Source organism: Drosophila ficusphila, unplaced genomic scaffold (assembly GCF_018152265.1).
Source record: "Drosophila ficusphila isolate 14025-0441.05 unplaced genomic scaffold, ASM1815226v1 contig_791, whole genome shotgun sequence".
Taxonomy (NCBI): domain Eukaryota; kingdom Metazoa; phylum Arthropoda; class Insecta; order Diptera; family Drosophilidae; genus Drosophila; species Drosophila ficusphila.
The window spans coordinates 19,402,479-19,429,910 of NW_025064737.1; the positions used below are offsets into that span (position 1 = coordinate 19,402,479).

At 41.3% G+C, this 27,432-nt stretch overlaps 1 protein-coding gene across 1 annotated transcript in view; it reads left to right on the forward strand.

The window, feature by feature from the left end:
* Positions 1 to 3,077: 3,077 nt before the first annotated feature.
* Positions 3,078 to 27,432, forward strand: part of LOC108095860 (hemicentin-1) — a 130,464-nt gene continuing 106,109 nt past the window's right edge. Inside the window, exons 1-2 of the mRNA XM_017197161.2 lie at positions 3,078 to 3,965; positions 23,690 to 23,766. The gene's annotated coding sequence lies outside the window, so the exon portion shown is untranslated. The remainder of the gene's footprint in view (positions 3,966 to 23,689; positions 23,767 to 27,432) is intronic.

Sequence of the window (27,432 nt, forward strand, 5' to 3'; positions counted from 1 at the left end):
GTGTAAGCTCATGTGTTTGTGCTAGTTCCATAAATATTTCAATATTTGTGCACATTTGAAGCTGCTTAGCCACGCCCAGTGCCAACAGCACCGACGAGCAAGTCAGGCAGGAAATAGTTTAATTAAAATTCCTTTGGCAATGTCATTAAGGACATTACATTTTGTAGATTCTACCGTTGCTGCGCTGCTGCTGATGCTGCTGATGCTGCTCAAGGTATTTGGAGAGGCCTGCCAGGACGAAGGACATTTCAATAAGACACGAAGCAGCCCGGCCAGCCAAGGACCAATGAATTTCATTGTTTTCGCATGCAAATTTGCAGTGTGCCAAGCTGAACAAAGCGTGGGCAAAGTCACAAAACACAAAGCACCAAACAAAAGTTAAACGGGGCGATCCTTTAAAGGTCCATAACGGCATGTAAATTTCTTTAGCACGCCCCATCGATATTGTTTTCCAACGTCTCCCGCCGCCAATGATGAGGAGACCCGCTGAAAAGTGGGAAAAACAAGAGCATAAAACCTAAATGCAAATAGCCAAAGGTTCGATGTAAAAAAAAAATCGTATACACACTGCATATAAAAGAGCAAATAAAAATGTACAACAAAACGAAAAAAAGGAATGAAATCAACAACGGAAAGAACAAAGAAGCGGCTAGGAAAACAACAAGATTAAAATGAAAACAATCATGACAATCAGGGACCGCAAATGTCAAATTAAATTATCAATAAATTCCCACCAAGGAGCCATGCCGGACGCAAATTCGTCCTTGCTCCTGCCGCTGATGGCACTGGCAATATCAAGTATACGCCACCGCCGCAGTTCAGTTCAGCAGGACCATCAGTACTCCACCCTGACCATCAGTGGCAGCAGCATCACGATGGACATCACCACCCCCGCCATCGATGGGGGCGTTTGTAGCACATAATGAAATCATTTACAAAATGAAAACAACAGCAGAAGAAGTGGCAGCAGCAAACCAATGTGCACTGCACAAAAAACATTCGTGAAATAATACAGCCGAGAGAATTCCATATCAATTTCTTTTTCAAGAGCATAAATGCAAAATATAAAAAAATTATCCCAATATTTTTGAAAGGTTAAAATCTATAAAAAGTCTATATGGTAATACTATAAGAGTATAACCATGCCAAATATTGTTTTAGACATTGTAAAATATTGTAGCTTGTATTGAGCTGATATTGGAGAATTGTTAATGATATGCCCGAAATAAATTTCTGATAATCCGTTTGTTAAAGAGTTTAATACCTTATATTATTGTTTTCCTCACTGCAGCGATTGAGACAACAAACGAGAAAGCAGTGATGGCAGGATGCGTATTTAGAATGATTTCGCCCGTGGGGTGTGTTGGATGTGGTTCCTGTGTCCTGTTGCCACTGTGGAGTTTGGAGTGTCGAGTGTCCAGTGTCCCCGTCCGTGGCATTCCAGCATACTCGTCACTGGGGCGAAAAACAGAGAACTTTGCACGCCATTGAGCTGACGGCACTCTGGCAGAAGGAAAAAAAAAAGAAAGGCACACTTGCAAATCATAAAACAACAGACGCGAAGAAAATGTTTTTTAAATCTTCATAAATATTCATTATGGGAGCGGGGCATGGCAAATAGTTTGGGGCAGTTGGCAAACTGGGCCTTGGCCACGGCCAGTCCTGCTGGATAAACAGGCAGAGAGACAGGAATTGGCAACGGCAACTCCAGTGGGCGGTAAGCCTCATTTCGCAGATGGCAGTACAAGAAGTTTGCCAGAAAACAAAAACAGAAACGGCCAAAATAACAATAAACTGGCTCGAGGAGCGTAAGTAAGAAAAGAAAATGAATTGAGGGCGCATTTCAAGTGTGTGTCGGCCTTGAAGCGTGAAGACGAGGCCCATAACCGGGTCTAAGTTCATGTCCATGGCCAAAATGGCCAGAAATGGCCAATGGAACGAGACCAGCAAGAGAAACAAACTACTATAAATAACAAAGAACACCGCAGCACAGAAGGGAGCACCACAAAGCTGTCAATTAGCAGGGCGTCTTACTTAATTTTACAATTTTTGGATTTCTGGAGGTGGTACATTAAGAACAAACCAATACCTTAATTTTTACACCATACAATGCTTAAGACGTTTTGCTTAAATTTATCACTTTGGAAATTTGTTTTTGTATTGAATGGAATCGTGTCCATATAATTATATATAGAAAATGTAACTGCTAATAGAACAATTTCCCAGAAATTCTCAATTTATCCTAAATCTCGTTATTTATATAATAACTAAGTATAGTTTTGTTGATTTATTTTTATATATTTTTTATCTGATGTACTTAATTTTTTGTTGTTCAAGACCTTAACATTATTTAAAACACTGAGATCAAATAAAGAGAAATAGTCCCCTTTCATAAAGGACTTAGGGGCATGTTGCAACAAATTTCCCATTTAAATTAAAGTTAAGCTTTAAGAAGCTTTGAGCTTTTAAGTCCTTAGGGGGATTTCAGAAGAAAAATCTCTTTTAAAATTAGGTTAACCAAAATTAAGCAAACAATCGGTCATAAATGACAATCACAATGAATAAAGCGCTTAAGCGTTTTATGTATCCATATTACTTTCATATTAATTTCTTATTAGTTTTTATAAGCTGTTTAATGGAATTATTGTAATCTTTTCTTTGAATTTGAAGATGTTCCATTAAAATCAGAAAACTTAAAACAGTTCCCCTTAACCTGCTTGCCTTACTCGGGTTCCACTGCACACCCAGTATTCTCTCTTAAGTGCCACAAAAACCCCTCTTTTTACGTGGGAAATTCTCTCTTTTGGTGTGGCACACATTTATTGCGGCTGTCGAACGCCAAACGAAAAGAGCAACAGCAACAACCACATCGAGCAGAAGAGGCTGTAATACCAATTACATTGTGCTAGTCGCTCGTAAGCACCCCCTTTCCCGTCCTTATTCCCACGCCCCTGCCTTCGGGTGGGCTCGCTTCGGCAAACTGTTGAATCAACGAGTGGTTGCCGAATGCCACTTCGGCTGTCCTCGTGCGAACTACGAAGAACCAATCCTACGGATTTCAGTCCCATTCGAAACGCGCTATCAGACGGTTGTGCTCTCGTCCTACCGCCACCTGGAATAAAAGTGTTTAAACTGAATTTGCACAAGTTCAAGTCTAGTACCGAAAAATCGAGAAATCAACTCCATGATAGTTCTATGTGCTTAAATTTAATTTTCTGAAATAATATCAGAGATATTAGCAATTAAAACTCTACTTAAACTGCGAAGAATAATCAGTGCAAAGAAAAAGTAAAGGTGGAAAAACAAGAGATCATATCATTCTTAAAAAACAGGCAATAGAGTAACTGTTGTATTAACTCTTAAACCGGTAAACAGAATTGCGGTTCGGGATTTCGGTTCTGAAACTGATTCGATTTTCTTCTCTCGCGTAAACGTTTTTTTGGCACCCACGCGCGCTCTCTCGCTTTGCCAATCGGCCGCTCTCTCGCGTAATAACGTTGGGCCTACACCGCTGGCCAAAAATTTAGCATCAGCAGTCGCACACCGCCATTCGCGCGCTTGCCATAAATTGTGATTAACCGCAGCACAACCAAAAGCGTCAGCAAGACGAAGATTTTTAATTAAATTAAGAGTGAAAAATACCAGCAACCACAACAGCAGGAACAGCGAACGTAAACAATCAGCGCTGGATATTAAATATTTAAATATTTGCTCTCTGAAAATTGTGCGGCATTTTAAATTAGGACTCCACGACACATCCGTGCGCATATAAAAGTGACATATCCTATGTGTGTCCTGTGCCCCAGTGATCCCGAATATATGCCATAGATGCGGTGTGTGCCAAGCCAAAACAGCCATAAATAAAGCCAAGCAAACAAATAATTAAACGAACAATCGGGTCAAAGTGCTTAGTTAGGCTAAAAGACCCAAAACCGACGAGGACAATCCCCCAGTTTTCGAGCGAGGTAAGTCCCGTCACCTGTTGAGAAGTGGAGTCCTCAATACAATTATTCATATGCACATCCAGATATCACACAGCGTTGACGAGTGGCATTAAGGAAAATAAAGCAATTGCACAGCTTAATTGCAGGCATTGTTTTTGTTTCGCTGCTCTTGCTGCATTTTAAATAGCCGCGCTGCAATCATTCAGCTGCATAATTAATATAAAATAAAGCTATGCGATTTTTACGATTGTTTTTTTTATTTTATTATGAGCTGTCGCCGCTTTATTGTTTGTATTTTTTAACAATTAATTAAAAATATGTATGATGCGTTTTCTCACTTCAATTGCTTGCCAGGATTCTATTTTATTTCGATTTGTTGCTCGTTTATCTTTTTTTACCCCATAAATTGCCATTTGCCGTAGGCTTTGGTTGTGGCAAATTGCGAATTGCAAAAGGTTTAAAACATTGTAAAAGTGCAGTTTATATAGAAAACAATTATGCGCCAGTTGCAAAAACACTGAGCGGATCTGATTGAAATGGCATAAATGCAAAAGAAAATGCAAAGCTCCCGATGTGACAATCACAGTTCGTTTACTCGCATAATATGTCAGTTGAGCTTAACCGATTGATATCTGTATGAATTATGGATGGTCGCAGCAATTTTTGCGGTATGCAATTTTGCTGGTTGAATTCCGAATTTTGATTCTTTAACAAAATTAAATTTGAAAAAAATTCATCCAAACTCATAATTTTCTATCGTTAAAAAACAGGAGCAATTTATTTCTTAATAAATTGAATATTGCAAAAATGAAAGATTCAATTTTAATGTTTCTCTTGCAAATGTGAAAAGTTTTCTTTGCTATCAAGGAATAAATCGGATATACATTCGGAGTTTATTTCTTTTCGACTCCGTCATGTTTTTCCCCTCGAAAAGGGCGCAATAATATACCGTGTTACAAAATATATTTTCCAATAAAAAAGGGTTGAGGTCAAAGACACAGTTTCAATGTATGTATGTGGTGAAAATGGGTTTTTAAATAAACGAATGCATATCGTATATGTATCTTTTCACACAGGCAATACATCGTCAACTTTAATTTCCGTTTAATACTGCGGGCAGCCGCCGGAGCTTAAAAATGAAAGACATATCAATAAATAAGTTCGACCCGCCCGCGGAGAAAATCGGGGAGCCAATGCCCAGCATACATTTAACACATACATACCACACATGCAATCTCACACACGCACGCCGGGGCATAAATAAGTCAACGCACATAATGGTTAAATAATTAAAGACACACGAAAGCCACAGCAATCACATGGCATAATAGTTAAAGACATTCATATTTATATTTATCGAGCTGCATTCATCGGTTGGTCGGGTTCGACAGCCATTATTCAGGAGGCCCGGGATCCTCGCCTGACCGACCGCCATTAATTTCCCCAGCCCCATCGTACCCTACAAAATGCAATTTAATATAAGAGCACAGGCAACTCTATTAAGTTCCAATTGTTATTCAAAATTCCAAACGCAAACTAGAAGCGCATATCTCATGTTTATGGGGGCGTGTGGGCGTGGCTGTCGTTGTGGTAATTGTTTTAAAGCATTCGTACATAAATTTGGCTAATTAAACAAGACCGCACAAGCACACATGAAAATATTCCGTAATAATGGAATAATGTAAATAGTAGCATCCACCGGAGCGACCACAGGCAACTAGCCAATGTTTCGGGCCCTTTTGAATGTCCGGGCCCATACATATGGTCGGTCGGCTATATTGGCCTCTATGCCAATAACAACAAAACATAATTCATAGCAATAAAGCGAGGCAGTCCCATGCACGCACTGGCTGCAATTGGCTTTAATTCAATTGTCCGTGCATCGATTGGTTCTTGGTTATTACCTGATTCCGACTCTGCTGCTGTCCTTCGAACTCGTCCTTATCCTGTTCCTGTTCCTGCCATCGCAGTTGATAAATGTGAAGTCTGGCAGGAGCTCTGAACGTTTTAGTTCATTCGCCACACTGGAATTCATAATTAATTACTGTCATTTAATTACAAATTGTATTTGCCGAATGGGAGATTAATAGAGCTCCTAGTGAAGGGATATTTGGTTACTTAGTCATTAAGCCAAGAGCTCAACTGCGCAGAAATGTGAGGAAGTATGAGCTTAACAGCTAGTCACTTTGGGATACAGTATTTCATAACACATAACATTGCCATACATATTTTTAGTAGATTTATTTTTAGATACTGTGTTTGTGCTTTAAACGTTAACTAATTTTGCTTTTTTTCCATGTTATCCTTTTAAAATCCTCTTACACGCCATATAACTTTACAAATAAATATGAAGTACCTTTCTTTCGGGTGATTTTCCACTTCACCCATTTCACAGTTTATTTTTCCCTCCAAGGTTTACAGTTTTTCCCGACTATTGACTAATTAAAAAAATAAACGAAAGGAGAACGAAATCTAGATGCCATAATAAGCAACTATTTCGGGTGCTCTTTATTTTCCCTTTCCTTTTCGTTTTCATTTTGCCCTGTGTGTGTTTGCTTGATGTTAAAATTTCTGGCTAAATGGCGAGAGCAAAATAAGGAATGTCCATAGCCGCAGTAGATTTTTCGTATTTTTCCAAATGACCCAATAAATTTGAGCTCATTATGACGCCAAGCCACGCTCTTCCCTGCCCTTCGCCATTGTTTGCGGCCAGCTGAAATAGCAAAAAAAAAAAAAAAGAAACCGAAACAGTAACAGGAGCAAAAGCTGAAGCAGAAGCAGAATCGGTGGAAGGCAGCGAGTAAGTAAAATAAATGTGGCAGCAATCGTAGCGCGAGAAGGAAAATAAAAATGAGCCACCAGAGCAGCTCAGGTAATTGCTGTAAGAGGGCCAAGAACCGGGGCAATGAGCGTTGCCTGGCGCATAATGAGCGTGAAAATAGTGAAAATATGAAAACGTCTTCGCTCGGAGAATTACTGAGGGGTAAACACAATCTTTGATTTGCTAATGGCTAATTTTGCTACCGGTGCAGAAAAGTATGCTACCATTTCTTTTATTGTCAATATTTTCTCATGGTGACGCTGGAGTCCTGCTAGGAGAAATAAAAGTTGAGAAAAGCCGTCTAATCTTACACAGGATTCTTAGATTTTATATCGTACTTTATAATTTAAGGCCCTCTCTCTAATTTTCCTCTTGCAGGTTTAAGTGCTGGCTGCTTTTAAATATTTTATAAAATGTAGATATAATTTTTTTATAAAAAAATTTCCAAGATGTGTAAAAATAGATTTTCTTTTGACCACCATAAATTGTGTTGATTTAAGAAGATTTCTTGGTTCAAGCTCGGTTAGGTATTCCTGGGAAATTAGGTTATCTTCCTCTCCCTTCAAATTAACTACGAATTTGATGCTTGATTTCACAGGATTGGGCCGGACTTGAAATTATTCTGCAATTTCGGTTAGCCAGGCTGTGTTCGACCGAAATCCATGCTTAGGCGCTTTATTACGGCTAATTAGGATGCCGTTGCTGTTGCAGTTGTAGTTGCCGCTGGAGCAGAACTGCTGTTGCCGTTGCAGCTGCAACTGGCCCAGTTAGCTGCATTTTCGGCCGGCTAATGCCGAGGTCCACACACACTCACAGATGCGCCGTTTGTTTAGCCATTCGAGTGTGCACATTTGAATAATTAATTTGTGCAGTGGTAATTTACACGTTGGTTGACTGGCTTTTTGGTTGGCATTCGGTCGTGCGGCTGTGAATCGCTCTTGGGGCCTCGGCTGCACGTTATTTGATTATTTTGCCATGGCAATTGCATTGCGTTTGTGGCGGGGGCTCAGTAGTAGGGGTATGACATGGCATATTTATGACACTGGTAATTAAATTTAATTGTTGCACTTCTTCGTCAACGCCCCCATGGTTCAGCGTTTCGTTGCGGTGGTTAGCCCATAACTTAAGCCCCTAACGTCCACCGTACACGCATCCGCGTTTTGGTTATCCTCGGGTCTTGGCCTTTTACATTTTTATTTTACTTTTTGAACGAGCCTGTTGGCCTTCGCTACGTGTCAACGGGCATTGGCTCTTGTTTTATTCCCGGGCATTTGTTTTCTTCGCGGTTTTATTGTCGCCCTTGTCCATTATGGTTTGACACACTCTACTTAGAGCTACTTTGCGTGCTGCTCCTGATATGATAAGGTTAGCTGGAGCCGGAATCCACCTTCCCCCTTTCCCCTCTGCCCGTCGTCGTCCAGTTGTCGGCTTAATTGCAATGCTAAACGCTAAATCATAGCCTCACGTGCACCACGTAATTAGCTTAAATTGTAAGCTGTTGTTATAGGACTCAGCCTGGGGGTGTGTGAGTGCGACTGCATGTGTGTGCGTGCTGCTAATTAGACGAGGGGTCAGTTGCACCACACGGTATAAGCATTTACTTTTTACCTGGTTTTCCATAATATTCAATATGACTTCTCAATTGTAGCGAGTTAAAATGACATGACCTGACAGCACTTATTTTAGCTAATATGTTGTTTTGATTGCCTTGAACTAATTATGCAATATTGGCAACTTATTTGTTTTGTATCTGTTATAATTTAAAATATTCTAATTGGAGATTCATATTTCTATTTTAATTATTTCAATAACCTTTTTTTCATTCGTGGGCTGAAAACTCCCAATATAAAAAGGAAAAAAAAATAGTTGTATATTTTTCAAATGAGGCATTAAATTTCACAATTTTATATTTATATCTAAGTTTTGTTTATATGTATTGCTTTTTATCAAAAGCAAACCATACAAAAAAAGAAAATGTATCAAATATCGACCATTTAAGAGACCTATTTTAATTTATAAATTAGCTTTTAGTATTGTGTTTTTTCTTCTATCTCCAAATATAACGATTGACAGTTTTATATTATTAAATTTCAATATTGTATTGCCTTATTTTATAATTTTTTCGTCTACGACTCAAATGAGAAGTCAGAAGTCCAGCTGGTTAATTACAATACAAATTTATTAACCTTCCGTCTGATTATAATTGTTTGTTATATAAATGTAGTCTGGCTTTTGTGAAAGACGATCCATGAAGTCGTTTGCCTAATTGCCCAAGATACACATAAGCAAATAAACAAACAAATTTGGTTGTGATTAAATTCGGTTTAATTAAGTGAACAAAACGAATAATAAATGAATGCAAACATAAACGCATACAAATTTATATAAATGTATGGGCAGAAGGAAGGTCGAAAGGATTCGGTTGGCTGTTCATTTCAAAGTCAAAACCTGAAAGGGAATTCAAATAAAAACGACAACACTTCCTTTATTATTTTTATTTTCGGTTTCGACTTTGTTCGGGGTATTGCCCGCAGGAACCCAAATAATTAAATCCAAGAAAACAGGAGTAGGAGACCCAAACACAACAACAACAACAACAACAAGAATAATGAAAGAGAAAAAAAACGAAACATAAGAAAGAAACAGTCGACAGTCGACGGAGCGATTGCAAGGACAAGTGAAATGGAAAGTGAGGAAATGCCCGCCAGCAGTTTTTGACAGTATCCTTGACTTTTGTTGCCTTTTACCCGGCGTTTTTAAGACCCACCCGCTAAGGACCTGCGCCACCCATCGATGGTAATGAAAAACGCGCCCTTTGTGGGCTCCCTTAATGGGCGCGGGCGTTTTGCCAGAAATGCTTGTCGTGCCCAGGTGTCCCAGTTTGCGGATGCTATGTTGTTGTTGTTGCTGCTATTGTTGTTGTTGTTGCCGCATACCTTGTTGTGCCTTTTATTTTGCGCCATGCCATGCGCCGGCAAAAACTTTTGAGTAAATGTCTTTGTCAGCAGGTGTAGGCAGGCTGGTTTTCCTTCCGCTTCCTTCTCGCCTTGCCTCGCCTTGCCTTGCCTTGCCTTACCGCTCCAAACCAGGCTGTCCTCGCTGGCGGCTCCTTGCAGTTTCATTACCCCAAAACAAGAGATTTTTGTTTAAACTTGTTTGGGGGAAAAGGCAAAAAGAATACTTTGCATCATTTATGCGGTCTTTTGCCGTTTGAGCTTTTTTGCCTTTGTTAATGCCGAAAGTTGGCGTGCCCTTTGGCTGGCTTTTTGGCTCGGCGTCGACCTGTTAAATGTGTTTATTCGAAACACTTGAATTATTTAGACACATTTGACTGGCATTGCCTTTGATTAGGCCATGCATATTCCATGCATTCATAAAACCTGCTGCTTGGACAGATTTTTAGACAGCATTTTATGGCCTAAGTGAACTGGTGAGTGGGTGAGCCGGCTAGCAGGCGGCTTGCTTGGCTTTGTGTTTTTGGCCAGAGTCAGCATAAAATTTAGCACGCAATTACCAGGCGGCAGATAAGTCGATAAGCCGCTGATGAAATGGAATGGCATGGCGTGGCTTGGCGGTGCGTGGAATGAAGCTCATTAAAATGCAACGAAATGTAACCTATCTGAAATTGAAGCGCAATCTTAACGGACCTAACAGCCAATTATAGCAGCCGGGACACGGCGTAAATTCCACGATAAACATCCTCTGTAGCCAAGCATTTTGCAGGAAAAGAAATGGCCACAATAGGAGTCGCCTAAATTAGACTGCAAGCTTGTTAACGACAAAAGATGGCTCATACAAGAAAATACGAGTGGAGATGAGTGCACTGAGGAAAAGAGCTACAATACATGAACTCGGCCACAGAAAGGTCGAAACTTATGAATTTAATCAGAGAAAGAAAATTAAATGGAATATAAACTTAAAGCAAGGCGATAGAGTCTATTTATTTTTATTAAATTTAAGAAATTCTCGTAAGTAGGGTCCTTTATGCAGTAGTAATTTCTCAGTGTGCTGAAATACAAACGAACATAAGTTTTCGCAAAGTATTTACGTGTATGTGCTGGGCTTTGGGTCATTGGGGGTCACTGCTCCTGCTAAGACGTTTGCATAATATGAGAAAGATTTCTCCGTTTCGCCTCTTTTTCGGCGGGTGGCTGCGTAAGTAAAGTCATATTAGATGACAGTAGAGGGGGGCCAAGAATGCCACCCGGCTTGGGCTTACTGGGCTTCGCTGGTTAACTGCAGAACATAAGCCCCGGCATAGAAAGCGATAAAAATGGCTTGGACATTGTGTATTGCTGCCGCTGCCTTTGCCGTTGCCGTTGCCGCTTTCTGCACCATATTGCCAAATGCTCCATTCATTCGGTCTCGCATTGTCTGGCCCCATGCGTAAAGTGAACAAAAATTGTGGGAAAATTACATTTCGAGGAGCCCCAGTCGAGGAGAAAGAGCGGCCGAGCGACCGAGTCCAGTGAAATCCCGACTTAGCCTATTAGCATTCATATTAAAACGAAAGTGGAGCCATATTGCGTATACGCAGCCATGTACCGAGCTCAGTGTGTACTTTGTCAGAATGTTCGTAATGCTCCCCTCCATTCCCCATTTCACTTCAGCGTGTGCGTGTGTGTGTGTGTATGTGCGTGCTTCTTACGCCTAGAATCTGTTATTTTTCGCTTTGTTGTTGTTTTTGGCAGACAGCACTTGGGCAGATTTTAGGATTAACGTGAGCTCATCTGCACAGGAGTCCCCACTCCACCCAAATGGAATACTTTGCGGAAGTGGGGAGGAAAAGTTAATTCCTTTTTGAGTAATACGCGTTGTCCTTTGAATAAGCAGGAAAATTGCATTCTTTTCTACCCAATTTTATGTCATCTGGGGGGTTTGCAAACTAAGCTCGGTTGTTTACTTTTATTAAAACCAAGAAATTGTTTAGCAAAGTCAACTTCTTGCATGAATCCTGCACGAGGGAAAGCATAAATTGTGAGGATGCTTGCGAAATTACCAGAGATTTAAAAGGAATAGTAGAAAGCCTAAAGCTGGTTTAATAAAGTTTTGCAAAGTTCGTAAAGAAGGCAATATCATGTTTGGTTTACTTGCAGGTTAAGACTTTTGAGATGTTTGTATTTAAATAATCTAGGTCTTGTTTAATCCAATCATTTTATATTTATTGTTAGATAGTGTGCAATTTGTAACAGAGAATACTTACAATTTTGTTTAATTTAATTATAACTTATATAAACGAAAATTGGCATTGTGATACTGTTGAGGCATTTGCGTTCACGTGAAGTTACGAAATTAATGAGTAAGTTGGAAGTATTCGTTGTCCTTGAAGTTTCAGGATCAGGGGCAACTGCTTAATCGAGCAGACTTAGTTGGAACCCAAAACTAACCGCAGACATGGGGTGGCATCGTGTTGTATTTCGGCATATCAATGGAGGAGTCCTCACGCCAAATGGCCAGGACAACAGGCACTTGGCTTGACTTGGTTGTTTGCGTGTTTTGCTTAGGTGTCGTCGCTTATGCGGCCTGCCCAGGACACTTAAGGGCACTTTAGATGTGTGTGTGTGTATGTAAACGATGAAGGGGAGAGGAAAAAGGGCGAGCATATGGTTACACAAGGATACAAAGTGGTCAGCGGAGCCATTACAGCGTCAAAAGTGCTTATCTACACAGTTGTTCAGTTGTGGTTGTTGCCGCTGCCGTTGCCGTTGCCGTTGCCGTTGCGTGGGTGTTGCCATTGTGTTCGAAACTAAATAATGCGCTTAATAGCGCTTACCCACCTCTAAAGCCAGGACCAACAAACACAGCGTCCTGCGTCCAGCACATCACGCTCTGCGTTTTTGCCGAGCTTTTGTCTTTATGCCATTAGGCGTGCAAACACACACACACACAGTCACACTCACTAACACACATACACTCGATAGTTGGCAAGCCCCTCGTTCGTTTTGCTGTTGCTTTTGTTGGCAGCCAGCTCGATTAGCATATCAATATGCAGTGTGCACCAAGCTCGAACTGGAGCTCGAACTCCAACTTCAGTCAGGTTCTCGGGTTCTCGGGTCCTATTCAGAGCCACGCACAAGTGACACATCGTTATGCGGCCTGATAAACATGGGCTCCACCTACTTACAACCTCGCACACATATTGCGCATACGGCACGTTGTCAACGTCAAGTGCTTGAGTGCGACAAGAAACTTAATGAAATGAGCGAATTGAATAGTTCGCATGCAGACACACACTCGCTGGCACTACTTTTTTTTTGTACTTTCACCCGGCCCGGATATTGGGTTTTATTTTATTATATTTCCACCGGCTTTACTTTGCTTATTTTCTCTATCGAGCCGGGGATTCGGATTCCGATTCAGTTTCAGTCATTGTGTGTGCACCATCCAGGCAGCACATGCCGCCATTTGGCAGTGTAATATCAAATTACAATGACTACCCATGTGGATCGTTTCCCTGTGAATGTGTGCACACCAGCCCATGCACACACACACAGAATCACATATACACCTTGGCGTTGTGTGTTAGTAAACTACTTAATGGTGTGTAAATTTGCCGACGCGCTTCGTCGCTGTTCGGTTTCAATTTTGCGGCTGAGAAAAATTAATTTTGCCCCCGCTTTTTGTTCCCCAGCCCACGTTATCTATGTCCTTCAGTGAGTGAGTGAATGAGTGTGTGTATGGGGTGTCCTGGCAGCAACACTGCGTATGCGTAATGGATTTGTGCAATTAAACTGAAAACAAGAACACCGCACACAGGCATTCGAAAATTGATCAGAAAGTCTGGTAGGGCAAGGCAGCAAATAAACAGACAGTTAGACAATCACTCAGTGAGTCGATGTCTAACCTGTTGGCTTAGTTGGAAAAGCTGGCGTTGCACTCCCCTTCCTACCACCGCTGCATGCATTATTAGCAAGTTTGGCTTACCCACTCCACTGTGGCTGAAAATGGAATTCAATTTCAGCCTGACACTGGAATTACATGGAATCCAAGTCGCAGACAATACAAAAGCCAACGGCAGAACAGATATCCCACAACGCCCCGCAGGATCTCTTTCTCTCTGTCGCTCTAGCTCGATATATTCCTGTGTGTGCTAGCCAAAAAACTGTTTACGTACCAAATAAATTTGCCATTAGATGAAGGGGAGAATTTACACGACTTCAGCCGGGCCAGAGCACATAAACAATGCAGCTGCAAGTCGGCCAAGAAGAGTGACACACAGGACCAACTCCTGCGGCACAAATCTGAACGTTGACTTCGATAAGTTGCAGTTGAAATACCCTTTCGTAGGGATTTGAAAGGTTTTGTTTTTCCACTAAAATATTTCTCTTAGGAGAAAGTCTTGAAAGTTTTTATAAAAATCTATCCATGTTTCTTTCATTTCTTATTTTGTTTTAAGCAGGCTATATAAATATAAAGGTTTTTGTGTATACAGTTGTATACAATTTGAAGGAAAGGAGCTTTGATTATCCCTTGAGATAGCTTTTATTGCCTCACAAACATCTCACCAAAATTATAATACCCTCTGCCAGTGTATAAAGGTTACAACAAGAACCAACCGAGCAGCAAGGATGTCTGTGTCGATAACGCTTGGCGAAAATTTACGATGAGCATACATTGAGGTTGTCACATCGAATCGGGGAACAGGAGCTGTGAACGCAGACTACACCTGCCTGGAATCCAGTGAATCCAGTCTTCAACTATAGCTGCAGCTAATGAAATCTCATAGCCTGGATCTGCAGAAATCCCCTTCAGTGGCGGCTGTCGAAAATTGAATATGTTGCCTTGCACTCATTGGCCATAAATTATCACTTGCAGCCCGCAAGTTTTGCCACAACAGAGCTATATTCTTATATACGCTTTTTCTTGGCCGGCAGTTTCGTATAAATACAAATCAAATTGGGGGGAAGCCAAGAGTTTTCTGCGTTTTAAGTGTACACATATATCGAGGAATATATATATTTTTCGGCACAGGACACTGCAGAGGATCGTTTATAATCAGAAAACCAGAAAATTTGGTATTGCCTCAATGCCCACGACATGTGCACACACAGATTTCATTGTGTGTGTCTGCGCAAAAATCTTTGAACTATGAAAAATTGATATTAGCTAAAAATACTTTCAGTCCTTGTGGCCGCCTGGCCATGTCCTTACCAGCGAGTCCTTTTGTGTTGCCCCCTTCCCCATTGAGCCACTCACAGCCTTTCTCACAGCCAGTTGGAGTGTGTGCACAATGATTAGAGTGACCCCACCACTGGCCACATTGTACAATTTACTCTGATTCCTCCTGCCGTTCAGGGACTTTCCCCAACTTCCCCCCTCTTCCCGTTCCCCTAAGTCCCCTGGGATGTGTGGGGATACTTCCTTTTTCGGTTTGCTTATTTTGGCTGAACTTTATTTAATAAAGCAATTTGCGCTTGGCTGACATTAGTTATTGTTTGAGCCCTGGCCGCAATGTCTGGCCCAGCACAGATAATTTGTGGAGGGCTTTTCACTTTCGCGGCGGAAGGACGGGGAGTTGTGTTCCATGTTTTCCGAACAATTGCCGCAACTTGTTAAGCAATTAAATTTAATTTGCATGATAAAAAATAAATGAAGACAGGCCCGGTGGAGAGCGTATATATTTAAATATATAGCTTCTGACATCTGGCCGTTGAAGTGCCATTGCGCTTGATTAATGATGATTAATGGTCAGCTAAGAGTTGACATTGTCAGCCAGCAGGTACAAACAGAGCGAAAGCCGATCAATCAAGCGCAGAATTTTCGGAGCTAGGAATATTCGGGTATTTTGTATTTTGGTATTTTAGTTTGGCAAGTCATGCCAAATCCTGGGGAATCACGCACCGCCAATCAAGTCAATTAGTTGGCAGTGCCGGCGAGGCGCTGTGCCAGAAATTTAAAGAATTTTGTGCGGCATCGCGTCCAAATTGAATGCTGATCTAACCCCCCTCTGCCAATTTTTTTTCGGGTTCTACCACATTCAACGCCTCTGGCCAGACCCGCACCTTTCTGCATAACAAATCAATGGAGAAAGCATTTTTTCACGTTGCTTGCAACGTTTTTAAGCGCACATCCGCAACGGTAACGCCTGCGGCTCTACGCTTTTTGGCTTTTTTTTTTTTTTTTTTGCGCTTCTGTTCGCGTGTGCGTTTTGCCAAACTGTCAATCAATAGAATTGTTCGCCACTGTTTTTTAGGCCCACCGCAGAGCTGGAAAGGCTCCTGCAAGGACGAGCCGAAATCCAAATCGAGCGCCGAGTGTAACCGAATTGAAAACATTGTTGCTGCTCCTGCTGCCGTTGCTGTTGCTATTGCTGTTGTTGTTGCTGTTGCTCTTGCCGTTACGGTTGCATGTGGCATCCATGAGCTCGAACATCTAGCCGTCAAAGTCAACGTGCATCATGTGCGGCCTGCGAGCCGGAGTAGCGAGGCAATGTTATTTTCGCTTTGTGGCTGCGCTTCGGCCGTTACGACATTTGCACATTTACCGCCAGGCAGGCAACACACTACGGCCAACAAAAAACGGCTGAAGAAAAGTGCCTAGCTGGCGGAAAAAACCGGCCAACAAGTGCCGTTGATCTATGAGGGGTCAGGGCGGCACAGTTGGCCTGGTTGTGTGTTAAAGTTTAAGTTTAAAGCCGGCTTTTGGCTGGGCAATTAAAGGCAGAAGGGATAGGTCAAAACTGGAAGAAAAATCTTTTCTATAGTTTTTAGTTCATAGTTTATTGGTTTGATTTTGCCCGCAACACTTTATGATTTAAACATAGAAAATTATTCAAATTGGAGAGAATTTAAGCCTAATTCGTATACAAATATTTTTAAAACTAAACAAGCTTAAATCAGAGATTTAATGTGCATTTTGTATGATTTGTGTGCATGCGCTTTGTTGGCCATTCTTTTTTGAAACATTTTTATTGCAATATTCAAGTTTCCTGATTTTAAATCAGAAGCAAAATTCAGCTTCATAAAAGCAGCATTTGCCTATACTTAAATGTTATATTTTTTGAAATTTCTTTAGTAGTTGGGCTATAAAGAGCTTTATGCTTATGGTTCTGCATTTTCTCCGAGTGCAAGCCAGTATCCTGCTGCTCCTCGAGTCATCAAACTGCTCGTTAACGCTTCGGCAAAGGAGTCAGCCTGATAGAGAGACGGAAAGTGGAAGGGACGAGGGGCAGGAATCGGAGGCAGATTTCGGAGACAGGATGGAGCGCCTTGAGGCCGCAGGCTGCGTTCTGCATGCGGCTTTGATTTTTGTCTTTGTTCACGTTTTTGCCATGTACGCTGTGTTGGCCCAAAAGGCAAAATCAATATATCCCTGTGGCTTGACGGTCGCATTTTCCTCCTTTTTTTTTCTCTCTCGGTTTTTTGGTTTTTTGGTTTGCTTGGCCGTGATTTGCCTTTGCTGTTGGCCGTTTGGCTTGGCTTTTAGCTTTCGCCCGCCGCCCAGGAAACTTCCTGCCCGTCTGTTGACTTCGGCATGCAGGCATTTATTCAGGCACTCCAAAGACCCAATCCCCTTGCACTTGCCCCATTATCCATCCAGCTGACTGGGCTTTGTGTGAATCGGCCGTGATTATGTCTAATAGCTGTCCAAGTCGATCGATGTTCCGTGTGCCTGACAGCTCAGTCGAGCTAGTTGTGGAGCTTGGTGTGCATGGCCTTCAGCTCCACTCACTTCAACTTGTCCCGCAATCGGTTTAACTCGACTCGATCTTTGGCATTTCGGGGGGCGGCTGATGCATAATAAATGAGCCAGCCGCACTTTCGCCTAATCATATAATAATAACTTAAGTAATGGCCAGCATAAATAAATGAATCACTAATGAGCTGAAACTGTTTCCTTTTTCGGCAACCGCAGAAACGAGCTGCGACGCACTAAAAATGCGCCATTTACGACAATCAAAATGATTAAGTGCGTTCCGGGTGTAGAGCTGCGAATGTTGCGTATACGCCGCGTTGCCATCGGCCTGGCCATAAACGCCCCAAAGAAATGGGCCACCATGAGCGAAGAAATATGACGGTCCTGCGTCTGTTTGCCATTGGGCAAGGGGGCTTAAAGCAATTTAAAGTGCTGCCAGCGGAGGCAATTTTGTTAATATTTCCGAGGCGTACGGCCTCCGTAAACTGTATGGGAAGAAAGAAAGTTAAAAATACGCTTTAACTGCTACAACAAGTCCCCGGGGAGTGATTAAAATATAATAAATTTCACTTGAAAAACGAACCAAGACAGAAGCGGCATAAACCGAAAGGAGATTAAGTGGTTGGCCAGCATAAAAACCGCACATGCAAACCGTCCCACCATCTTCATACCCCCCCCGTTCCCTTGCCTTCCCCTCCCATCTACGGCCACGCCCACCCATATGGACTCCGCCACCGTAGTCCGTATTCCGTATTCCGTGTTCCGTACTCCGCAGTCCGTGTCCGGATTCGGGGTTTTTCGGGTCCGGCCAGTTGAGCCCACAAAAGTGTGAACATAATTTAACATGCAGCGGCGCGCCAGCTTTTTGGGTTTCTCGGTTTAGACAATGTTCAAGGACTGCGCCCCGTTTCTTTGGGGCTACTCCATTTGGGCGAAGGCCCCCCTTCGTTACTGCCACTCATTTTCTCGCCGCCTCTGTCCGTCAGTTTTGCCAGCGCTTTGAGCCAGGAGCCAGGCGTTTGAGTGTTTTGAAGCCTTATGTGAATTTGATTTGCGGCATTTTAATTTATGAACATGTGAAAGAGCCGCCGTTGAGTTACCAAACATTTTGCCAAAACATTTCCTGAAACAAGTTGTGGTTAGCGGGGGGGAGAGGAGGGCTTCTTTTTTTTTCCTTGTTTTGTTGGCGGGTCCAAAGCCCTTTAGCCAGCCAGTCAGACAGACAGGATTTTGCATGGAGGAACCCCAGCTGACGGCATTGCTTTTTGTGCTGAATGCCAAATCAAGCAGTTGCCTTTATGTGCTTTAATTTTCTTTTTTTTAACCATGCTCCTCGACTTGAGACTTTCTCCCATAGAAATTTTTGGTTTTCTGATTTCGAAATGTTTTTTTTTTTTTTGTTGTTTTCTCTTTATTTTGTGGTTTATTTATCCGGGATCCCGGCAGTATGTCTATGGATGTGGGCGTTTTGTCGGGTTATCAGTGCTCGCATAAATCTTTTATCAACCAGTCGCAGCTGTGGGCTTGGGTGTGGAAACGCAGGAGGGTTTTCGGGGGCTCGAAGCCCCCTGTTGCTGCTTCCTAATGAATACGCACAAAGTTGCTAATGAAGCTGCGGAGTGGGAAGACCAAGAAGTTGCGCCACACGCATATGAATACATATAGACTTACATACACATACTCGTATAGTAGGCCAGATGGAGACATGGGGGCGTGTGGCCCGCCCCTCGGCTGATCTCATGCATATGCGACAGATAGAATAATTATACACTAGGGGCCGGAATGGGATTAGAATGGGCCGGGATTCTCCAGCCGGAGCTGTGGGAGTGCCAACTTTGTCTTGGATCTCCGGCATAAAAGTTTTTTTTGTCTTGAGTGTGGCCTGCTGAAAATGCTAATGTGATAAGTCCACACACAATATTTAATAAAGCAAGTAAATCTTTCTGGGATCACACAAAAAATAAAGTCTGGCAAATTGCACAAGCTTTAGTTTTATACAGACGTTTAGTACACGAGAATAGCCTGAAAAAGATGTGATAAGTCTCTGCTAAATATTTAAAGCGACATGAAACTTGTTTTGCAAACCGAAAAAAGTAAATGTACAAACATGTTTATTCTTAAAATAAATAAAACGCTTTGAAGTTTTTACTGCTTGAGTGTAGCTAGCCAACGCATAGTAAATCGATATTTAATTTTAAAGCTTGGGAACAAATGCTTTTTAAAGTTTTTAAATTTATAGAAATTCGTTGTTTAGCTATCAACTTTTACTTACAGTTAAAACATTGAAAAATTGGTGAAACTGGTAAAGCATTATATTAATTTAAAATCGGAGTTCAAAAGCGAACTGTCTCTATGATATCATTTCGGGGTCCCTTAGTTGAACTTTCTTCGAGCACATTAGCCGAAACTTTATTTAATTAAGAGCCATTTGAATAAGTTTTCCCCTTTACAACTTGCTATGCCATAATTGCCGGGGTAGGGGAATTGATTTCGTTTTTGTTCTACTATTTTTATTAAACTTTCTGCCTGCTTACGGGCTCCGATTTCGCTCAAGGCTGCAGAGGAGGAAGCCGCAGAAAGTAAAGGCGAGCGCAAGTAGCTGGCCAGAATGCTTATTGTGGTCGTTACAGAGTCCGAGGAAGGCGAGGTCCTTGCCAGCGAAGGATGAGGTGGGCAAAAGCCAGCTAATGGTAAATAACGATAAATAGGAAAAAGTGGAGAAGTGGAGAAGTGCCTTTGGCCTGAGGCAAAGTCAATGACGCACTCTGAGCACTTCAAGGCAGCAGCCTCATTGGTGGCCTCTACAAGAAAAGCAAATTCTAGTGTGCTTAAAGCGTAAAATTGTTTGTTATAAAATTCAATTGCAGCTGCAGTTGCCTTTGCTATTGTTGTTGTTTCAGTTATTGTTGTTGTTGCCGTTTCTGCCGCTGCTCTTGGCCAAATGCAATCAGCTGCATAAGAAATGCCAAAAGCTGCAACAGAAACGGCACAAAAAAAGAAAGTTCTTAGCCAAGTTAAGTTGGCTACTTTTGTCTTGCACCGAGATTTGCCAAAGTATAAACTATAAGTATATCGGGGCCTTGGACAAACTTATGTACTTTTTCTCTGCATATCAAATCTTGGATAGCGCAAAAAAATAAAAATGAAATAAGCATGCAGCATTTCGCAAAGAAATTGCTGGTTTGAAATGGTAGATCCCATCTAAGCAAGGATGGTTGGGACTTAAATGTGAAAACTATATAAGTATGTATACGTTTGGTTTGAATATTGTGAATCATAAATTTAAGTTTGAGGCTTGGGGGAATTCTATTTATTATGTAGAACATAACAAGTGAATGCGAAACCATCTCGAGTGTCTTAATACTGATTATGTTATAGCAATCTGGGGATGGGACGAGTGTGAGTTCCATCAGCGAGTCATGTGGCATATTACCTTTAATGGGGTCTACTTTGAGGTTGTTCCTTGTCGGGTTTGAGGTGAGACACACACGCAATCCACTCGAAAAAGCCCACCCGCTGGCGCCATAAAAGTGCGTAACAAGCGGCAACAGGTTGCCAGGCGGTTTGGTAGTTATATGAACAGCCCTCGCATCCTTCGTCCTTCGTCTTACGTCCTGTGTCTTTGTCCTCGTTTGCCAACAAATTGCGCATATCAAATTTACGGAATTGTCGCAGCTCTTCCTGGCCTGGAAATTCCCGCCAAGCCTCGGGAAACTAATAGATTTCGTTGCCTTGACACTGGCACCGGCACACACTCGGCTTTATGGCCAAAGTGTTGGGTAATGGGCCCGAATGGTAGGCGTTGGCAAAAGGATCTCGACGATAGACAGCTAATGCCGCATTTCTGGGCTCGTTGTCTATATTTTTTTATAAGCGTTTCGCGTGTCAGAGCCTGCATTTACATATCCGCGACATTAGAGCCGCCATATTAATGATTTTATAGTGTAATAACGCGTTATCACGCCGTCACTCACACTCTCGCATAGATATGGCTAATTCATTTGTTCCCAGCTGTTGGTTTATGCTATATTTTCCGTTTTCTGGGTGTTTTTTTTTGTTTTTGTTGCCGTTGTTTTCCCAACAGCCCTGTTTTGACAGTTTGCATTTTGATTGAGTTGTTTTCACATAATTCATGAGGACAGGCCAGCGAAGCGTGTTTGCAAAATGCAAAACGATATGGATATGGATTGGTATGTGGCCTGGTTGTGGATTTCGGTCCGTGTCTGGGCATTAATAAACATTTGATTTGTGATTTGTTGCGCTGCATTATGCAAATTGCTGTCGTGCATAAATTGTGCAAATTATTTTCTGTCTGCCGACTTAATTAAATGACAAATTCATTTTTTCCAAAAGAAAACAAAGGACAACAATGCACCACGGAGCTCTTCTAGAGGCCACACATGAATAGACCTTAATGAGTTCGGTCAGTCCACCATTGAAAAATGACAATGTTCAATAAATCAATACAAAGTTGATATTCCGGATATTTATAAATATTCAGCAACGAGAAAAGTGTTGTGAGAATACTTTCAGCCGTTGTTAATTGCAAAATGAATAGGAACGGAAAACATTGACATCGTTTAAATATTTGGAACAATCAGCTAATTAGGTTTTTACTTTCATAAATAGAACTGTTGATTGTAGATAGATAACCTTTCTGGTATACAATATAATAATATCTTAATTACTTTTACTTCAGTAAATAAGTCTTAATTACTTCAGCCATAAAGAATGCTAATTATAGGGTCTGGTATATATCTATATAGATATTTTATTGATTACAAATATACACATATATATGAAACCAAGACCACTGTAAATGGTGCACCACTTTACTTTTTCCTGAAGAACTTAAACCTGCTCAAGCCATTTAATTGATACTTACAATTGGTAATTTTGTTTTCCTCAGTGAAATTCTTATACAGTATACTCGTACAGTAAATCACTCAAAGGGAAAGAGTGGCTAGTTTGAGGGAAATAGATAAACATCCTTTCATGGCATCGCTGCTTCCAGCGAATTGAGTTTTACTTTCTCCTTTTTTGCGACGTTGCCTGGCTACAACTGTCTGGATTGTTGCCTAATTCTTTTGGCTCCATTCAGTTGAGTCCGCTAATTGCTATAAGTTCCACTTTCTGTCCGCTGGCCTGTCAGTGTATATGTGTGTTGATTGCGCTGAAATAAATGAGTTTTCATGCTAACCGAGCAAAAGTTGTGCCAATTATAGAGCCCAAGGCCCGAGGCGGAGAATCGCGGTATCGGGTTGAGCTTATGGTCGGAGGATACAACTCTCGCCGCTTGGAAAGTTTTCGCTTTTGTCTAATTTATATAATGCCATTGCCATTTAGCATAAGAAGCAAGTGAATTGCTTTACAAATTGAATGCAAATTTCCTCCTCTTCATTATACGTAATCATTCAACCAAACAAAACGGGAAAATTCGCAAAATTTCCTGATCTCTCGGTAAGACCCAACTCGTGGCACAGATTTGCGGCGGAAAGCGGAGGCCTCTTGCACTTTTGATGCGTACAAATTTACGAGTAGCGATTTTAGCATTTTGTGAATAAGACACGGTGCTTGGTTATGTTTCGTTCGGCTGCGGGGATATTACGAAACATTTCTCGCTTTTAATCAGAATCTCGGCTGGCAGGATGATAAATGTTCTCGAGCACCGTGGAAATCCAGGTCGGGGTCGAGGTAAAGAAATATTCATAATTCAATGCTTAAACCGCAATTCATGCTATGTTTTTTCGGCATCCCCCTACAGTTGCTGCCAGTTTAGTTTCTTTCTGTTTTTTTTTTTTTTTTTTTTGTTTTCTTGTTTTTGCGGCTTGGCAGCCATTCACATTAATATCGCTCTGCAGCTGCTGGCGCAGCTTACCTGGGGTAAACCTTAAAACGCTTTTGCATTTTCATAAATGTTTGGCTTTCGCTGAAAATACACTCTGCGCTCGCCCCTTGACAGCCAAGTTGATCTGCATATTTCACTCCAGCTTTGTTTTCCCCGCCGCGGCCGAGGTTTTCCACTTCAGACTGCCCACCGTATTCCCCCCATTTTCCGCTTTCCCTTCGCTGCAATAAAATTGAAATTAATTTTTAGCGATTGCGGATGCGGTGGCCGTTGCTCCGCTGCGATTCTCGCGCACTGCCCCCTATTGAATTGTAAATTTAAGTTGACCCCAAAAAAATATATGTATATAAGTCCATTCATGAAATGCCCATCAAATGCACATTTGTACACCATTATTTATTTAATCACCATACTGAATGTAAACCCTTTTGTCGTTTTTAGGCCACACACCCTTGTCGTCGCCATTGTCGCATCGAAAGCAATTAAAACGGACGTCGGCCAAAACAAATAGCTATCAGGTAATTAAATTTTCGTTAATTTATTTATTTTTTATATCAATTATTACACTCGGTTATACTCGACATTCAAACGGGCGACATAATGAAAAGGGCTTCACTTAATATTCGGCACAAATTAAATGAGTATTGAGTTTTGGGGCTTTAATTTCCAATAAATTTGTTTTCACATCAAGATATACCTGTGGCTGTTTCTGACGTTTCTGACTGACAATCAAGGAGGCGGGCACTTCGGGGGTTGTGGATATTAACATGCAGCCATATTAAGTGCCTGCAAATCCATCAGTGTGTTTGTACAAAAGTGAATATTCATGTCAATGTCTGGTTTGTCATTGAGCAAAACCGAAGTGAGGCTGTCAGCTTACAAGGATATATCATTTAATAAACTCGCTCAAAATTGGAAATGAAAGCCGTAAAGCCCCCTAAACCACCCCTTTCTTTCCCACAAAATAAAAACTAATTGAATGATGGACTACGGATAAAATCAAAATCAATCCATCGACCAGTGTGAAATCGTGCCTCAACAAGGACAGCACATTTTTGGCAATCAGTTCAATTAGCTGGCCACAAAACTTGGCCACAAACCTTCAACTTGGGCTGGGTATTTAGTTTCGTGGATTATAAATGGCAACAAGCGTTGGCCAGCAGCTCTTGGACACTTGCCATTATTCATGGGACAGGAAATTGAAACGTTATGTGGCCTCTAAAGTATACCCGAAAATGTCCCGAAAATGTGCTGGCCAAAAAGCATTGAGATTTGCCCCACATAAATTGCCAAAAGTGTCGTTTATCTTGGAAAAGTGGTTTAGCGTCGCTTGGACTTTACCCTCGTTTTGTCCGCTTTTTAGTGTAAAGTGCAGAGATTTTCGGCTTTAATTAGGAGCAGCTGGTGAGTCCCCAGCTCGCTCGCTAAACTTTGGCCAAGTTTCCATCTCGTGTTTGCACTTTCGACCAAAAAGGTCGTGAGCCGGCTGATTGGCCAGCTGTGTGGCTGTTCTTGCTCCTGCTAATTGAAATCGCTTGCCAGGAAACTTAATTATGATTGTCGCTTAGCTTTTGATCTTCTGTCAATTTTGTGAAAGACTCCTCATTTTTCAACAGGCTTATCTCGTTAATAACAGGCTTTAATCTCTTTTTGTTTAGTGCAAAAAATATTGATTAGCAAATATTTGGTCAAGTTGGCTGCACTCGAATTAAGCCGATATGAAATGGAAAACTCTCGACTTTCGATTGTCCTGCAATTAGTTAAATCTACGCAAATATTTCTCTCCTTTGGCTGGGCACTTGAACAACAATCAGTCAAACAATCAATCAATCAATCCACCCATCAAGTGGGAGCGGCAGCAGTAGCAATGAAATTTGGTCAAACACAAACAAGTTCGAAACGTTGCTAAAGTGCAATTAAGGTTGAAAACTCAAGAGACGCTTAGAGAGCAGAGCAATTGAAAGTGGAGTCCAATTACTCGACGATAAAAAGACTCTTCCGACAATGTAAACTCCGATTCGCAATTGTATGAAATGCGATCCGACGCTTAAGAACGGCAAAAAAAAGGGAAAATAACCACATAAAGGGTGCAACGACTTCAATTGAGGGGAAAATGTGTGGACAAAAGAACATAGTCAACCAATTTAGAAGAACGGATCTCGTTGCATATGCATTTATGGCATCGCTTTGCTTAACTACTGCAATTATAATTCACGACAGTCTCTTTAATTAAGGCCGCTGGAGAAATGAATGTTCTTGGCGCAAGAAAACTAATGTCAAATGTCAGTTGCCATTATTTCTGCTGCCCCTTGGGAAAACTATTTACCATCTTTCTCATTTATTTTCACCTTCCTCTGTCGGTCTTCCTTTTGATAAGAGGTACTTGTGGATAATAGGGGATATTTTATTACTTAATATAAAAAAAGCTAGGATGGATATTTAAAGAATAGTAAAGTAAAATGTAAGTACTACACCTGGGTTTCCTTTTGTAAACTTACGAAACAAAATTGTTAGCTTACCTATACCAAAAATTAATACCTTTATGTTTGATTTTAGATATAGTAGTGGGTATCCTGTGGTCTTGTATATTTTTCAGTTTTTGCGTTTCACGCTTTTCTCGCTTACCTTTGTTTCAATGTGTTTTACAGCTTTCCAGTTGATTTAGTACGCCGCAATGTTTTTATTAGTTGCGAAATATTTTCAGTTTCCCCCTTTTCTTCCGTTTTTCCTCTTCGCTGGTTGTTTTCCCATTGTCGTTTGTGGCGCAATTAGTTGTTGTTTTGTGGTTATTTATTTAATTTCTTGCTTTCCCCGTATTTGTGGCAACCATTAATGCCGATTCCAGTTGGTCGGACGCGTTTTTCGCTGCTGTTTCCACTAATTAAGCTTAGCATTTGACCATTAATCAAATTAGATTTGTGAGTTTTTTCCCGCCTTCTTCCTGTTGCTCTCATAACTCCGGGATTCAGGATTTGCCGAATGCCAGAGTGTCTGAGGAGATGTCGGAGGATAGCTGGCACTTAATTAAAAGATTACTTGTTAAAACTTTTGGCAGAAAACTTAATGTGAACATTGCTGTTTGCCAGCGGGTGGGGGAAGCGCAATGTTTGCCTAAGAACTTTAAATAAATAAAAGGAAATTGCAAAGCAAACACATTTGGGTACAAACACCAGTTCGCAAACACAGACAAACGCACACTCTTTCGAACACTTTTGCACATTGTAGACAAAATGGCAAACGTTGAACTTTGATGATTTATAGCCGACGGGGGGAGGAAGGGGCTAAGCAATAGCTTCAGCTATATACTATGCTCAACGGCATTCTTTGTAGCCACTCAAACTCAGCTCAACCACCCATCACCACACCCACACCCACACCCACACCTACACACACACACACAGAAACACTAAACTCTCAGTTAGCTACACTCTGCTACAGAGTTTCACATTTAATTTACTACGTGTCACGCATACTCTCCCAACTTGACAAATACGAGTGGGCGGAAAGGGGGCGTGAGTGTTGTGCGGAAAAATCTGGAAAAACTCAACTATATTCGCACTGAAGTCGGAGTCGACTAGGTAAGGAGCTCGATTAGGACCAACTCTGCGGCTTTATTTGAAGTCTTTGATTATGTTTTCAGAGCGAGCCGCAAATTACGGTAAACATAAACAAGCCTTTGGTCTTGACTTCCGGTCCCTGTTTTAATGTACTTTTAGGCCCCCTGAAAAGTTACTCCTTTTCGCCTTTTTGGGCCCTTTCAGCGCCCTGGCATGTCTGGCATGGGGCAAACAAAATTCCAAAGTTTAATTTAACGTTAATAATGTTATTTGTGATTTTTATTTTTTTTTTTCGCCCGTTCCCTTGCATGTTTTTTAATGCCTCCGCTCTCGCATGTGTCATTATACTAAGAGCACACAGGAAATAATAAAAAGAAAATAAAAAAAAAATGTACTCACAGAGTTTTAGCTGGCTGTCAACTTTGAACTCAAAGCCACTCACACAGATTCATTTAATTATTAACTTTACTTTGTGCCCCTGTTTACGAGTGTGTGGATTTAATTGGTTTTTGATAAAAGTCACCTAAGCATGCTAATTAATGTGGCTTTGACTTTGAATGCATATGACTCCAATTGGACGTGGGATGTGAGGACCTACTTCCGTTCAGCTGGGATTCTCTTACTTTC